The sequence below is a fragment of the Dama dama genome, chromosome 3, assembly GCF_033118175.1.
Source record: "Dama dama isolate Ldn47 chromosome 3, ASM3311817v1, whole genome shotgun sequence".
NCBI classification, from domain to species: domain Eukaryota; kingdom Metazoa; phylum Chordata; class Mammalia; order Artiodactyla; family Cervidae; genus Dama; species Dama dama.
Window position 1 is genome coordinate 72,208,705 of NC_083683.1, and position 17,527 is coordinate 72,226,231.

The 17,527-nt window shown below is 37.4% G+C and overlaps 1 non-coding gene across 1 annotated transcript; it reads right to left on the reverse strand.

Moving 5' to 3' along the window:
* Positions 1 to 12,583: 12,583 nt before the first annotated feature.
* LOC133049577 (U6 spliceosomal RNA) lies at positions 12,584 to 12,687 on the reverse strand. The gene has a single exon (XR_009691404.1). It is a non-coding gene; the product is annotated as a U6 spliceosomal RNA (small nuclear RNA).
* Positions 12,688 to 17,527: the final 4,840 nt, after the last annotated feature.

Genomic DNA, 17,527 nt, shown 5'->3' on the forward strand with positions numbered 1-17,527 from the left:
GGAAATGTTGAAGTAGGGTCGTGTGTGCAGTGGTAAAGAATATGCCTACCAATGCTGGAGATGCAAGAGACTGGGATTCAATCTCTGTGTGGGAAATGGCAACTCACCCCAGTACTCTTGCATGGAAAATTCCATTGACATAGGGGCCTGGCACTCTACAGTCCATAGGATCCCAAAGAGTCAGATACTACTGAGCACCATTACCACTACCACCATAGGGTCCATAAACTTACTTGCTTGTTTTTACCCCATTTTTTCCCCTCTTCTTGATCTATATTTCTTTATATCCTGATCAATACACCTTTTACTTCTTCTTATAGGTTATCTTCTCTGTCTCTTTTTGTAAAGGTACACGAACACAGAATGCTTTCTTAATCAAGAATTAACTATCTATACGTATACATCAGTATATAGATATCTGCTTCAAGAATGGCACTGATACTGACGAAAGAAATCAAAGAGGACACAAATAGATGGAGAAATATACTGTGCTCATGGATTGGAAGAATCAATATTGTCAAAATGAGTATACTACCCAAAGCAATCTGTAGATTCAATGCAATCCCTATCAAGCTACCAACGGTATTTTCACAGAACTAGAACAAATAATTTCACAATTTGTATGGAAATACAAAAAACCTCGAATAGCCAAAACAATCTTGGGAAAGAAGAATGAAACTGGAGGAATCAACCTGCCTGACTTCAGTCTCTACTACAAAGCCACAGTCATCAAGACAGTATGGTACTAGCACAAAGACAGAAATATAGATCAATGGAACAGAATAGAAAGCCCAGAGATAAATCCACAAACCTATGGACACCTTATCTTCAACAAAGGAGGCAAGGGTATACAATGGAAAAAAGACAATCTCTTTACAAGTGGTGCTGGGAAAACTGGTCAACCACTTGTAAAAGAATGAAACTAGAACACTTTCTAACACCATACACAAAAATAATCTCAAAATGGATTAAAGATCTAAATGTAAGACCAGAAACTATAAAACTCCTAGAGGAGAACATAGGCAAAACACTCTCTGACATAAATCACAGCAGGATCCTCTATGACCCACCTCCCAGAATATTGGAAATAAAAGCAAAATACACAAATGGGACCTAATGAAACTTAAAAGCTTTTGCACAACAAAGGAAACTGTAAGCAAGGTGAAAAGACAGCCCTCAGATTGGGAGAAAATAATAGCAAATGAAGCAATAGACAAAGGATTAATCTCAAAAATATACAAGCAACTCCTGCAGCTCAATTCCAGAAAAATAAATGACCCAAACAAAAAATAGGCCAAAGAACTAAACAGACATTTCTCCAAAGAAGACATACAGATGGCTAACAAACACATGAAAAGATGCTCAACATCACTCATTATCAGAGAAATGCAAATCAAAACCACAGTGAGGTACCATTACACGCCAGTCAGGATGGCTGCTATCCAAAAGTCTACAAGAAATAAATGCTGGAGAGGGTGTGGAGAAAAGGGAACCCTCTTACTCTGTTGGTGGGAATGCAAACTGGTACAGCCACTGTGGAGAACAGTGTGGAGATTCTTAAAAAACTGGAAATAGAACTGCCATATGACCCAGCAATCCCACTTCTGGGCATACACACCGAGGAAACCAGATCTGAAAGAGACACGTGTTCCGGGAGCTGTTATGGGAGGTCCCGCCCGTGACAAGGTCATGAAGAAAATACCGGGCAGGCAAGGCCATCTGGGACCCCATCCATGACGAGGTCACGAGGAAAAAACCTGACAGGCAAGGCCGTCTAGGATAAGGGACCCTCCAGGTTGGCCTCGGCCTCTACCCCACCCTGTATCCTTCCCCCTTTTCTGCTGTTGTTCTTGTTTGCCCTGCTGAGGATTCTTGTGTTGCCTGCCGAGAGCTCTCCTGCTCCTCTTTCACTGAATGAGGACCAACTTAAAACCCTAATTAATAAATCTCCTGGACGCGGGTACCCTGTGAAGGGGCCAGGGATGAAGGAAATGCTTCAATTCAAACCCTTTTGCCGGCATTCTGGCTTGTGTGATAAATATGTGCTCTCGTTGCAAAAAATGCTCACGATTGTTCTAAACATCCTAAGTACCGTACACTAACAAAAGAAACTATTAAGCATAGGCCCCTTCACAGGGTAAGAAAAGCTCCACAAATATGATAGCCACAAATGTGCCTAATAGAAAATAGTTTAGATAGAGATTAGCTGGTGACTTCTTGCAGGTAATTAACTTTTAGACTAAGAGCCTGTTTTGTGCCATATCTGCTGTTTCTGCAGTCCTTCACATTTTTGTTCTGTAAAAATGTAATCCTATCTAGTTCCCAGAGATGACGCTTATTAGAAAGAAAATAGATTAATTATATATATAAAAAAAACAGGGTCGGCCACTGAAGTTGCTTAAGTCACACGAGGTGCAAGCCATAAAATGTTAGCAGGCCTGAAGGCCAAATAATAAGAAAGACTCTTGTGAATGAAAAAGTATGTGGGTGACATCCTGTTTCTGTTGAAGGTCAATTTGCTGTAATGTTTTGAGATGACCTGTGTGTAAGCAATATGCACTTCCCCAAAAAAGATGTTGTTAAGGGTATAAAGGGGCCGTGCAAAAATAAACTTCAGACTTAGCCCCGAGCCTTGTCTCGCTCTCTCTCTCATTTGTCGACGCCGTTCATCCTGAGGGTTCCCCTGGATCCTGCTGGGGCTAGAATCCGACACACGTGCACCCCAATGTTCATTGTAGCACTCTTTATAATAGCCAGGACATGGAAGCAACCTAGATGCCCATCAGCAGACGAATGGATAAGAAAGCTGTGGTACACATACACAATGGAATATTACTCAGCCATTAAAAAGAATTCATTTGAATCAGTTCTAATGAGGTGGATGAAACTGAAGCCCATTATATAGAGTGAAGTAAGCCAGAAAGATAAACACCAGTACAGTATGCTAACGCATATATATGGAATTTAAAAAGATGGTAATGATAACCCTATATGCAAGACAGAAAAAGAGACACAGATGTATAGAACAGACTTTTGGACTCTGTGGAAGAAGGCGAGGGTGGGATGATCTGAGAGAACAACACTGAAACATGTATATTATCAAGTGTGAAACAGATCACCAGTCCAGGTTCGATGCATGAGACAAGTGCTTGCGGCTGGTGCACTGGGATGACCCAGAGGGATGGAATGGGGAGGGAGGTGGGAGAGGGGGTTCAAGATGGGGAACCCATGTAAATCCACGGCTGATTCATGTCAATGTATGGCAAAAACCACTACAATATTGTAAAGTAATTACCCTCCAACTAATAAAAATAAATGGAAAAAAAACACAAAAAAAATAAAATGCAAAAGACTTTAAGAAACTAACATTTTACAAAATTTGCTAGATGGATATAATCAACTACATTAAATGACTCAGAATCTTTGTAGAATTTTAGAAGTATGACTCAAAATAAAAATTTGCATTATACAGAATTTCAGTGATGAGTATAAAATGCATATGGGATTTGTTTGATCATGTACTGACTCTGGGAAGACATACGGTTCATTTTGTATATATAGATCTACATATTAGCTTGGTTCAAAATTACTTCTCTCCCCCAAATACAGAATCCATCCTCTAAGTAGCCTCCAACTAATAAAAATAAATGAAAAAAAAAAAAGATAACACAGAAGGTTGTACTCTAAATGAGAGATGGACAAACTTTTCCTGTAAAGAGTTAGATAGTAAATATTGGGCAATACTGCCTGTGCTGTGAGTACTCAAGTCAGCCATTGTAGAGCTATAGTAGCCACTGATAACAGAACAAATGGATATGGCTGTATATGAATAAAATCTTATTTTCAGAAGCTGAAAAAAATAAAAAAAAATAAAAATAAAAATAAATAAGTTTCTGGAGGCTCAAAACAAAACAAAACAAACAATCTACATCATGATTTTTTCTTTAACAATGTTATGTTAGAAAAAAAACTCAAAATCTTTTTCTCTTCTTTATATTTATGTTGGTGTATGAAATCCCCTCCTGCTGTTGATAACTCTTTCTCAATATGTTTCTCAGCTGTTTTAAAAATCTACTCTATACCACAGACCTATATAAGACCTGTTTGTCTTATTACTCTTTTCTGTTTCCATTATTTTAAAATTTGTGACTACCTCCTGAAATAATTTATTTCTTCTCTGGATAATCTCCTATTAGTTTGACCAAAGTCTCTGAACTGGTCTAGAAGACTGTTTAAACTTCACAGTGGTTTCAGAATCAAATGAGAAAGACTCATTATAATTTTGAAATTCCCTGTGTCTAAATTGGTCTTGTTATTTATTAATTTCAAATGCAACTAGCATCTGCATAGCTCCTTCTCCCCTCCTTATTAGTTAATGGAAAAATAACCTTTCTAGGATGCTGTCATCTGGCAAAAAGAAAAAATTCCTGGACATAATGTAAGAAAATGATAATCATAAAGATATCTCCCTTTCCAGTGACCAGCTCTCATAGCCTTTTTTCCTCAAGTTATTGATTGCCATACTTATATATATATATATATATATAAGTTAAATTATATATATAACTTAAATATATATATATATATATATATATAATTAATCAGAAAATAGAGTGGCAGAGATTTAGTTAGATTTAATAAACCCTGTGCCTTGACATTAAAGAATTTTGTGCAATAAAATTACTTTAAATGATTAATCAAAAAGGAAATAAACTAAATCATTTATAAATCTGTTTTAGATTTTCCCAGGAATTAGCCTAATTTATATATTTAAAGGATTCATATCCTAAAGTACTTATATCATGTAAGCTATTAAAGCATTTGTACTTTCTTCTAGAATGCAGAAAAAAATCAGGTTCAAGTCTAAGGCATTCTGAAGGTACTCTTTACAGTCTAGAAAAGCTTTTTCAATGAATTAGAAAAAAAAACCAACCTAACATATTTATGTTGTGATTCAGTTGAAGATATATGGTTGTGCAGTCTGTGAGTCTCATCCCCTCATGCCATTTTGAACTCATATAATGCTTAGGAAAACCAGAATATATTTGATATTTTCCCCCTTAATTAATACCCTGTTACTTTCCCACTTATATTGAAATGATACAAATGATACAAATATTAATACCACTGTAATGTTTTTTAAACATTTCTTATAATTGGTAATGGGAATGCAAATAATTCAAGAATTGCAACCTCTAAGAGAGGAGTTTGTTGTTGTTGTTTAGTTGCTAAGTCATGTCTGACTCTTTTGTGAACCCGTGGACTGTAGCCTGTCAGGTTCCTCTGTTCATGAGATTTTCCAGGCAAGAAGAGTGGAGTGGGTTGGCATTTCCTTTTCCAGGGGAACTTCCTGAACCCTTCTGCATTGGCAGACAGATTCTTTACCACTGAGACACCAGGGAAGCCCAAGAGAGGAGCTACATCATTGCTAATTTTATATTTTAAAAAGGAATAGGTTTTTTAGCATTTTATTAATTATACACACAAGGGATCCTATTGGGTAGGATAATTAAACAATCCAAAAACAAAGTTTTCCTTGGGATAAATGATCAGAAGACACTAATTATATACAATAAAACTAACTCATATATCATATGTTAATAAAAGGTAAAGTATACCCTCAGTAGTATATCCCCAAATAACTGAGTTTATTAAAAATCTGTAACAGAATGAGTAAGACCAAGCATCACGTTAGTTTTATCATTGAAAACTTGATTTTAGGGAGTTCCCTAGTGGTCTAGTGTTTAGGATTTGGCATTTTTCACTATGGAAGCCCACATTTACTCCCTGGTCAGGGAAATGAGATCCTGAGTGTGGTGAGACAAAAAGAAATTTTTTTTTTGATAACTTTCCCCTGAGGTTTGGGAATTTCCTGACAGTCCAGTAGTTAGGACTTGGCACTTTTACTGTCCAGGAACTAAGACCTCAGAAGCCAAGTCATATGGTTAAAAAAAAAGAGAAAAGAAAAGAAAAGAAAAGAAAAATTTAAAAAAGCCTAAAAAACTTGACTAAATTTCACTGTAATGGCATCAAATGCCATCAAACTCACCACATTAGACTATATCTTATTCAGCAAATCCTTGAAGAGATTGTTGAAAAATTACTCATTTTATAATATGCTATGGCATCTTCCAGGCAATAAATTTGGGTAGTTTTTCCAGTAGTCATGTATGGATGTGAGAGTTGGACTATAAAGAAAGCTGAAAAAAAAAAAAGAAAGAAAGCTGAACGCTGAAAAATTGATGCTTTTGAACTGTGGTATTGGAGAAGACTCTTGAGAGTCCCTTGGACTGCAAGGAGATCCAACCAGTCCATCCTAAAGGAAATCAATCCTGAATAGTTGCTGGAAGGACTGATGCTGAAGCTGAAACTCCAATACTTTGGCCACCTGATGTGAAGAACTGACTCATTTGAAAAGACCCTGATGCTGGGAAAGATTGAACGTGGGAGGAGAAGGGGATGACAGAGGATGAGATGGTTGAATGGCATCACCGACTCAATGGACATGAGCTTGAGTAAATACTGGGAGATGGTGATGGACAGGGAGGCTGGCCTGCTGCAGTCCATTGGGTTGCAAAGAGTTGGACATGACTGAGTGACTGAACTGAACTGAACTGAAAGATTGTTTCAATATACAAAGTCTAGCACAAGAAAAGCAGTAGCTCAAAACTCAATTTATTAATAACTTAATAATTTAGCAATAAACTCAATTAATTATTACATAACATATTATTAAATTAATAGTCAATATTAATAAAACAAGGTGTAGCTTTATACTTATTGGGGAGTTATGCCCTTGGATTATAACATTTAGGAGACTTGCACTGGTACAAAAAAATAAGAAAGTAAGACAATTTGATATTAGTAATTTTAAGGTCTCTCTATCATATAAGTTGTAACGAATAAAAAAGATGTCATAGTTTCATGTGTCAACTTGACAGAACTAATGAACACCCATATAGCTGGTAAAATATTTCAGAGTGTGTCTGTAAGGGTGTTTCTGGGAAGGATTAGCATTTGAATCTGTAGACTGGCTAAAGAAGATGGCCCTCAACAAAGCAAGTGGGCATCCTCCAATTTACTGAACAAAAGACTGACTAGAACAAAAAGGCAGAGGAAAGGTGAATATTATCTCCACTTGAAACTAGGCAACATCTTATTTTGCTTTGGCACTGACAGTTCTGGTTCATGGGGCTTCAATCTTGGACCAGGATTTCCAAGATTGGCACCCTGGTTTTGTTTATTTGTATTTTTTGCCTTGCTGTGTGTCATGGAGGGATTGAACCTTCACCCCCTGCAGTGACAGTGCAAAATCTTAACCATTGGACAACCAGGAATGTCCAGGCTCCCTGGTTTTAAAGCCTTCAAATTTGTTTCCCTTGCGGCTCAGCTGGTAACGAATCCACCTGCAATGCAGGAGACCTGGGTTTGATCCCTGTGTTGGAAAGATCCCCTGGAGAAGGGAAAGACTACCCACTCTAGTATTCTTGCCTGGAAATTCCATGGACTATGGACTATATAGTCCATGGTGTCACAAGAGTTAGACATGACTGGTGACATTCATATTCACTTTTTCAAACTTGAACTAGAACTTAAACCATGAATTTCCCTGGTTCTCCAGCTTGCAGATGGCAGCTTGTTGGATTTCTCAGACTTCATGATCATATGTTTCAATTACTATGATAAATCTCACCTTATATCTATCAATTCAGTTCACTTGCTCAGTCGTGTCTGACTCTTTGCGAACCAATGTACTGCAGCACGCCAAGCTTCCCTGTCCATTGACTGTTCGAGCTTGCTCAAACTCAAGTCCATTGAGTCAGTGATGCCATCAACCATCTCATCCTCTGTCATCCCTTTCTCCTCGCACCTTCAATCATTCCCAGTATCAGGGTCTTTTAAATGAGTCAGTTCTTCACATCAGGTATCAGAGTTTCAGCTTCAACATCAGTCTTTCCAGTGAATATTCAGGACTGATTTCCTTTAGGATGGACTGTTGGATCTCCTTGCAGTCCAAGGGACTCTCAAGAGTCTTCTCCAACACCACAGTTCAAAAGCATCAATTTTTTGGCATTCAGCTTTCTTTATAGTCCAACTCTCACATCCATACATGACTACTGGAAAAAACCATAGCTTTGATGAGACGGGCCTTTGTTGGCAAAGTAATTTCTCTGCTTTTTACTATGCTGTCTAGGTTGGTCATAACTTTCCTTCCAAAGAGCAAGTGTCTTTTAATTTCATGGCTGCAGTCACCATCTGCAGTGATTTTGGAGCCCCCCAAAATAAAATCTCTCACTGTTTCCATTGTTTCTCCATCTATTTGCCATGAAGTGATGGGGCCAGATGCCATGATCTTAGTTTTCTGAATGTTGAGCTTTAAACCAACTTTTTCACTCTCCTCTTTCACTTTCATCAAGAGGTTCTTCAGTTCTTCTTCACTTTCTGCCATAAGGGTGGTATCATCTGCAATAACCTTTTATCTGAGGTTATTGATATTTCTCCTGGCAGTCTTGATTCCAGCTTGTGCTTCTTCCAGCCCAGCATTTCTCATGATGTACTCTGAATATAAGTTAAATAAGAAGGGTGACAATATACAGCCTTGATGTGCTCCTTTTCCTATTTGGAACCAGTCTGTTGTTCCATGTCCAGTTCTAACTGTTGCTTCTTGACCTGCATACTGATTTACTCAGGAGGCAGGTCAGGTGGTCTGATATTCCCATCTCTTTCAGAATTTTCCACAGTTTGTTGTGATACACAGAGTCAAAGACTTTTGCATAGTCAATAAAGCAGAAGTAGATGTTTTTCTGGAACTCACTTGATTTTTCAATGATCCAACAGATGTTGGCAATTTGATCTCTGGCTCCTCTGCCTTTTCTAAATCCAGCTTGAGCATCTGGAAGTTCACAGTTCATGCACAGTTGAAACTTGGCTTGGAGAATTTTGAGCATTACTTTGCTAGTGTGTGAGATGAGTGCAACTGTGCGGTAGTTTTAAAATTCTTTGACATTGCTTTTCTTTGGGATTGGAATGAAAACTGACCTTTTCCAGTCCTGTGGCCACTGCTGAGTTTTCCAAATTTGCTGGCGTATTGAGCACAGCACTTTCACAGCATCATCTTTTAGGATTTGAAAGAGCTCAACTGGAATTCCATAACCTCCACTATCCTTGTTTGTAGTGATGCTTCCTAAGGTCCACTTGACCTTGCATTCCAGGATGTCTGGCTCTAGGTGAGTGATCACAGCATTGTGATTATCTGGGTCATGAAGATCTTTTTTGTATAGCTCTTCTGTGTATTCTTGCCACCTCTTAATATCTTCTGCTTCTGTAAGGTCTGTACCATTTCTGTCCTTTATTGTGCCCATCTTTGCACAAAATGTTTCCTTGGTATCTCTATTTTTCTTGAAGAGATCTCTAGTCTTTCCCATTCTATTGTTTTCCTCTATTTCTTTGCACTGATCACTGAGGAAGGCTTTTTTTTTAAAATCTCTTCTTGTTATTCTTTGAAACTCTGCATTCAAATGGCTATATCTTTCTTTCTCTCCTTTGCCTTTTGCTTCTCTTCTTTTCACAGCTATTTGTAAGGCCTCCTCAGAAAACCATTTTTCCTTTTTGCATTTCTTTTTTTGGGGATGGTCTTGATCACTGCTTCCTATACAATGTCACAAACCTCTGTCCACATTTCTTCAGGCACTCTGTCTATCAGATCTAATCCCTTGAATCTATTTGCCACTTCTAATGTACAATGGTAAGGGATTTGATTTAGGTCACACCTGAATGGTTGTGGTCTCCCCCACTTTCTTCAGTTTAAGTGACTTTGGCAATAAGGAGTTCATGACCTGGGCTATAGTCAGCTCCCAGTCTTGTTTTTGCTGACTGTATACAGCTTCTCCATCTTTGGCTGCAAAGAATATAATCATTCTGATTTCAGTATTGACCATCTGGTGATTTCCATGTGTAGAGTCTTCTCTTGTGTTGTTGGAAGAAGGTGTTTGCTATGACCAGTGCATTCTCTTGGGAAAACTCTATTAGCCTTTACCCTGCTTCTTTTTGTACTCCAAGCCCCAATTTGCCTGTTACTCCAGGTATTTCTTGCCTTTCTACTTTTGCATTCCAGTCCCCTATAATGAAAAGGACATCTTTTTTGGGTGTTCATTCTAGGAGGTCTGTAGGTCTTCATAGAATCATTCAACTTCAACTTCCTAAGCATTATTGGTCGGGGCATAGACTTGGATTACTGTGATATAGAATGGTTTGCCTTGGAAATGAACAGAGATCATCTATACCTATATCTAATTTATATCTCCTATTTGTTATAGTTATGTACAGTTTACTGCTTATACAGATTACATATATCCTATTGGTTCATTTTCTCCAGAAAACTCTGATTAATACAAATATTGTTACCAAGAAAGATTCCAGAGGAACAAAATTTTAAGGATGAGTTTGGTGAATTGATTCTGGGGTTTCTGGGGCTTCCCTGGTGGCTCAGCTGGTAAAGATTCTGGGGTTTTTGGAATGGCTATCTAAGCTGATTAGATTTAAAGATGCTAATAATTTTATTTCCCATAATAAAGAGAGCCCTGAATATCTATGGCATGCACTGTTTGTAGAAACATGTAATATATCTATATGGGTTACTTTATAATAAATCTCAGCCTGTATCTATACCTATATCTAATTTGTATCTCCTATTTGTTATGGCTATGTATAGTTTACTCTTCAGAAATAATTGGAAACTTCAAGGGAGCATTCCACCCAAAGATGGGTACAGTAAAGGATACACATGGTAGAGGCCTAGTAAATGCTGAATGGATCAAGAAGAGATGGAAAGAATACATAGAAGAACTGTATAAAAAAGATCTTAATGAACTGGATTACGATGATGGTTAGTCCACCCAGAGCCCCAGACATTCTGCAGTGCGAAGTCAAGTGGGCCTTAAGAAGCATAGTTGTTAATAAAGTTAGTGGATACAGTGAAACTCCAGCAGAACTGTTCAAATTTCTAAAGGAGGATGCCATCAAGGTTTTGCATTCAGTATGCCAGCAAATCTGGAAGATCCAGCAGTGGCACAGGACTGGAAAAGGTCAATCCTCATCCCAATTCCCAAGAAGGATAGTACCAAGGAATGTGCTAACCATTGGACAATTGCACTCATCCCCCATGCTAGTAAGGTCATGCTTAAAATCTTACATGCTAGGCTTCAGCATTATGTGAACCAAGAACTTCCAGATGTCCAAGCTGGGTTTAGAAAAGAAAGACAAACTAGAGATCAAATTGCCAACATTCACTGGATAATAGAGAAAGCAAGGGAATTTCAGAATTTCTATCTCTGTTTCATTGACTATGCTAAAGCTTCTGACTGTGTGGATCATGAAAAACTGTGGAAAGCTCTTAGAGAGATGGGAATACCAGGCCATCTTACCTGTCTCCTGAGAAGCCTGTATGCGAGTCAAGAAACAACAGTTAGAACCCTGTGTGGAACAACTGATTGGCTCAAGATCAAGAAAGGAGTAGGACAGGGCTGTCTGCTCTCACCCTGTTTGTTTAACCTATATGCTGAGCATATCATGAGAAATGCTGGGCTGGATGAGTTATAAGCCCAAATCAAGATAGGCAGGAGAAACATCAATAGTCTCAGATATGCAGATGATACCACTGTAATGGCAGAAAGTGAAGAGGAACTGAAGAGCCTCTTGATAAGGGTGAAGGAGGAGAGTGAAAGAGTCTGCTTAAGGCTAAATATTAAAAAAACTAAGATCACGGCATTCGGCCCTATTACTGCATCACAAATGGAAGGGAAAAAGATGGAAGTAGTGACAGACTTACTTCTCTTGGGCTCCAAAATCACTGAGAACGGTGACTGCAGCCTTGAAATCAGAAGACGATTGCTTCTTGGCAGGATAAGCGATGACAAATGTAGACAGTGTGTTGAAAAGCAGAGACATTACTCTGCCGACAAAAGTCCGTTTAGTCAAGGCTATGGTCTTCCCATTGGTCATGTATGCTTGTGAGAGCTGGACCGTAAAGATGGCAGAATGCCAAAGAATTGATGCCTTTGAACTGTGGTGCTGGAGAAGACTCCTGAAAGTCCCTTGGACAGCAAGGAGATCCAACCTGTCAATCCTAAGGGAGGTTAACCCTGAATATTCACTGAAAGGACTGATGCTGAGGCTGAAGCTCCAGTATTTTGGTCATCTGATGTGCACAGATGACTCATTGGAAAAACTTCTGATGCTGATAAAGATCGGGGGCAGAAGGAGAAGAGGGCAACAGAGGATGAGATGGCTGCACAGCATCACCGATGCAATGAACATGAACTTCGGCAAACCCCGGAAGATGGTGAGGGGCAGGGAGGCCTGGCGTGCTGCAGTCCCAGGGGTCGCAAAGAGTCAGACACGACTGGGTGACTGAACAACAGCAACTCTTTTTGTTTTTGTTTTTTTTTTTTTAGTTGTTAGAGCTGAGATTTATTTTTTAAATATGCATATACACACACCATATGATAAATATACATATGATTGCCATAAGCTTTAAATTTTTATTACATTTTGTGATATGGTCAATGGGAGTTTACAAAAAAGAAAAAATATGGAACGCTTCAAGAATTTGCCTGTCATCCTTACGCTGGGGCCATGCTAATCTCTGTATCATTACAATTTTAGTATATGTGCTGCCGAAGCGAGCACAACAGCAACTCTTAATAAACCACTAAAAAGAAACAAGAAACTGACTCTGTGTTTGATATTTTTGAACATGTTTTGAAAACTAAGGGGTATAATGACTTTGGGTGGTTGTTCCTAAAGTCACTAATAAAAGTAGTGAGGGAAAGGATGAGTTAGGGGATTCAAACTCCCGGCTCAGGTACTGCATGTATGACCTAAAATGTTTCATTTTTCTCTGAAGGAGATCCTCATCTCCTATAGATTAAAGGCTGAAATTGCTGAAGGTTAACTGCAGAATCTGATCCAGCAAAAGTTGTCTCTCTACCCTCAGTGGGAGTGGCATCTCCAGCCCCAGAGCTAGTGGCCTCTCTACTCACTTTCATCTGAGGTCATAAAAGAAGTCTTAACAAATTTAATAAACTGACATCACATAAAGTATCTTCTCTGACTACAATGAGATGAAGCTAGATATCAATAACAAAAGGAAAATGAAAAATTTACAAATATGTGAGTATTTTAAACAACACAAAATAGACAACCAATAAGCCACAGAAGAAATCACAAAGGAAATTAGAAAATACTTAGAGATGAATGTAAACCAAAGCATAACTTCCAAAACTGGCCCAAGAGGCAAGAAAGGCAGTGCTTAAAGGAAATTTAGGTATGTAAATACCCATCAATAAAGAAGAAAGATCTGATCAGGAGCCTACCTTAACAAACTGAGGAACTAGACAAAGGAAAAACTAAACCTAAAGCATGGAGAAGTAAGATAATATAGAAGTATAAGAAAATAATAAAGATTATAACAGAGAGAAATGAAATAGAGAATGAAGTGTAGAGAAATGAGTTTATTCAACCTGTGCTTGGGTCCAAGTGGAGTGGAAAATGAAATAAACAAGCAATTACAAAAACTTAAGAACCAGTTAAAAGACTGTATGGCAAGTTAGCACAAGGAAATACCACAAAGTTCTGCAATCATTGGAATCAGTCACCCACCATTGATTTTTTAACCTTCTCCCTTTCTAAGTCTTGAATTAGAATTATAGGTTGTGCTTGGGGAAAACATAACCTTGAAATGAATGTATATATTTCTTCAATCAATTTTTAGTTCATTCCAATTTGACATAAAACTTAAGAGTGTCACTTAAGTTATGAGACCTTCCTAGAAAAACCCCACCCATGTGCTCTGTCTACATTTTGTCAGTAGAAAAAAATTAGTCAAAGAACAAATTGAATCAGAGCAGTGAATTAATGCAGAATGAAACAAAAACAGTCAGCAAGATGAAATAATGATACTTTACCCATTAAACAAAGTCAAAGACCTTTAGTTCTTCCTGAAGGACTATAGATAATAGTCTTGAACCGCGTCCTTTGACCTGTTGTTCAGATACTGAAATCCCCACCATGTGGAATTTAACTGTGTGCTGCTCACAAGCACATTGACCTCACACGACTCCTTAGAACCAGAAGGTTGACAATGCTAACTCCCCATTACCTCACCACCATCCAATCAAAAGAAAGTCCACAAGCTGATCATTCCTTGCTCTTTGAACCTTTACTGTAAAACTCCTTACTACCCTCTTCAGGTGGGGACACACACTTTTGAGGACATTAGTTCCGTTTACCTGAAAAAGCAATGAGCTATTTCTTTCTACTTCATCCAAACTCTGTCTCTAAATTTTTTTTAAAGCCATCTTTGCACTAATGTTTTTTTTAATTTATTTTTTTATTGAAGGATAATTGCTTTATAGAATTTTGTTGTTTCTGTCAAACCTCAGTGTGAGTCAGCCGTAGGTATACATATATCCCCTCACTCCAGTGTACAGAGGATAAGCTTTGGTGTTAAGAAAGTGGTGATATACGACTGTCTTCACTTTTTCCTCTCTCAATTTGTATTGCTTTATTTCTATGATGAAGCATTCTTTTGTGTTTTAAAATTTCATAGCTTCAGAAGTGTGAAGTGTATATGTTCACACTGTAGTCACATTGCTAAATAATACATTTGTGTGTGAGTCTGTGCATGGGTGTGTTTGTGTGTGTATGCACTCAGTCATGTCTAGTTCTTTGTGACCCCAAGGACTGTAGCCTGCCAGGCTCCTTTGTCCATGGAATTTTTCAGGCAAGAATATTGGAGCAGGCTGCCATTTTCTATTCCAGGGGATCTACCAGATCCAGGGATTGAACATGCGTTTCTTGTGTCTCCTGCATTGGCAGGCAGATTCTTTACCACTGTGCTACCTGGGAAGCCCAAATAATACATTTTACATTTTTCAATTAAAACACCCTACTATATTTTTATAGTTATGTTGTCATTGTTAGAAAATGATTTATCACTATTGCTGAAGACCATTTCATGCATTAGTGTTTTAACTGATGTTTTTAAAAAATTTATACATGTATACTTTTAAAGAGTTTCCTTGAAGTTACACTTCTATTATACTGGAGAGGGTGTGCCATATAGTGGAATAGACATATACATTGGAGGTGAATGCTACTGGGTGCAAATAATATTCTCCAGCAATTACTAGCAATACATAGTTTTGCTAGATCTATTCAAACATATTTTGTAGAAAAACACATGTAAATAAAAATTAAACTTTAAAAATAATAAAGATGGTTGCCAGTGGAGGAATGGGAATGAGAAATGGGCATACAAGAGAAAAATTTAAAAAAAAAAACCAAAATAAGGGAATGGGAATATCTAAAGATGATTATTATACAGCAAGAAGCAAGAGAAATGACTTTCAACTGTCTACACAGAAGAAAGAAATGGGACTCATTAAACTTCAATTTTGCCATTCCTGAAAAATTTACCTAGGAGACATGGTTTGAGAATTAGCAAACATATCTTATGAGAAAAAGTTTATTACTCTTATTGTATGATTAGCATTGCTTTCAGTGAAAAATGTGAAAAGATTTTAAAATTAAAAGATATGTGGGACACTGTGTTATGAATAAATTGTTTTTTGATTTCACAAAATCACACTCATCTCATTCTCTTCATATGATTCTTATTCAAAGTTAGAATTTTTATAGACATTCTCTTTCTGAAAGTTTGGTCCTTCATGTTTTACATAGGATTTATGCAACTAATATTTCTTTAAAAAACAATACTGATCATATTTGTTTTCACAGGGATTCGTATGCACACTGAAAAGATAACAGTAATACTTGAGACAGAATAGATGGGAAATTCATGAATTTAGGGGAAGCATAGTGTCTGTGGAAATTAGATAGCAAAGATGGCTTGCTCTCTCTGTATCTGCACCTCTGCAATGTGTGTGCCAGCTGCTTCCACGCACAAGTGATTCTGCAGTTCTCCCTTGAATGCTGGTTGGTCCTGTGACTTGCTTGACTAATAGAATGTGTGATGTAGAAGGGATATGTGTCTGGGACTCCAGAGGCCTTGCCTGCTTCTGCTCTCTCCCTCAAGATCTTGCCATGTGAACAATTGTCAGCTGGAAGATAAAACATCATCTGGAAGAGGGTTCATTTATCTTAGTAAGGAGTCATTCAGCTTCTAAAGTTGTGAGTGAGGCCCTATCTGACAACAAGACCTAGTCATCTTTAGTGACATTCGTATAAAGAAACCCAGCCAAGATAAGCTAACATCTGCTCAAACAGACAGAAACATCCCACTGACTCAGAAGCTCAGGCTTTAAACCACTGATTTGGGGATGATTTGTCATTGCATAATAACTAACTGCAGCACGTGACAGGTGTCCTATGAGGGGCTCCACACAGAAAACTAAGGAGGGACACAGGAAAGGTAATCTTTGTAAGAGGTGATGCCTTGAGCATAGGCCTAAAAATGAAAGTCACAAACATTCCAATCTGGACCATTGATGTTTTTGATGAGAAATGCAAAAGATGGTAAAGTATAAAATAAACAATTGTAGAACATCTTTCTTTGAGAAATATTAGTGAAGACTACACCTTATGTTTTTTCAATGTTAAACATAATCTTTGCCTTTATATTGAATTCCTTGTCTGTAATACAAAGTTTCCTTGTACTTACAGATTTAATTTTCTTAATGTCTAAAGACTTTAATTTGCTGAGATTTGCTGGCTCCTGTTGGCTTAATTATCTATATTTAGGACTTGTATTGTATTATGTGTTTCAGCACTAGTCTTGCTTTATTATCAAATGGATGGTTTTATGAGTTTAATTTCTCAGTAGATTTTAATAAAATCATTGACACCCCACTGATTAATTAATGTGGAAGCTTCTTCACTTGAGAGAGAATCCAGTAAATCTAAACTCTAAATCTTTGGACTTTAAACTTTCTTTTATAAGGTAGATGTGGATCTCATATTTTCCTCTCTAGAAATAAAACCCTTTCCTTTTTGCTCAAACTAATTTGTCTTCAGCAGTTAATTCCTGCTTGAGAAGAGCAAATGTAATCATTTATATATATATACATACATACATATATATATATATGCTTTTTGTATGTTTACCTTTAAAGCAAGACAGTGGATACTATGACTCTATTAATATTCCCATCAGTTCAAGATTTCAATTTTTTTTCCACACACAATTTAATAGTTATTTTATTGATCATAGCCAGACTAGAGTTTAGGTAAGTCCCTTCTCCTAGAAGTATAATTTCATATTCTTTTGATATGAGATGTCATCCTGCAGAAAGTTTATTTTCAATAGAAGTTGAAATGGTGCAACTTGTTTATTGCAACTGGCATTGAAAAGATGGTCTTGGATCTGAGATTAAATAATAACAGTGGTATAAGAAAGTTAATATAAACAGACAATAGACCAGGGACATTAATTAAGGTATGAAGATTATGACATTAAGGACAAATGCTCTTTTTAAATTCATATTTTATGCTTAGTTTCAACCTTCTT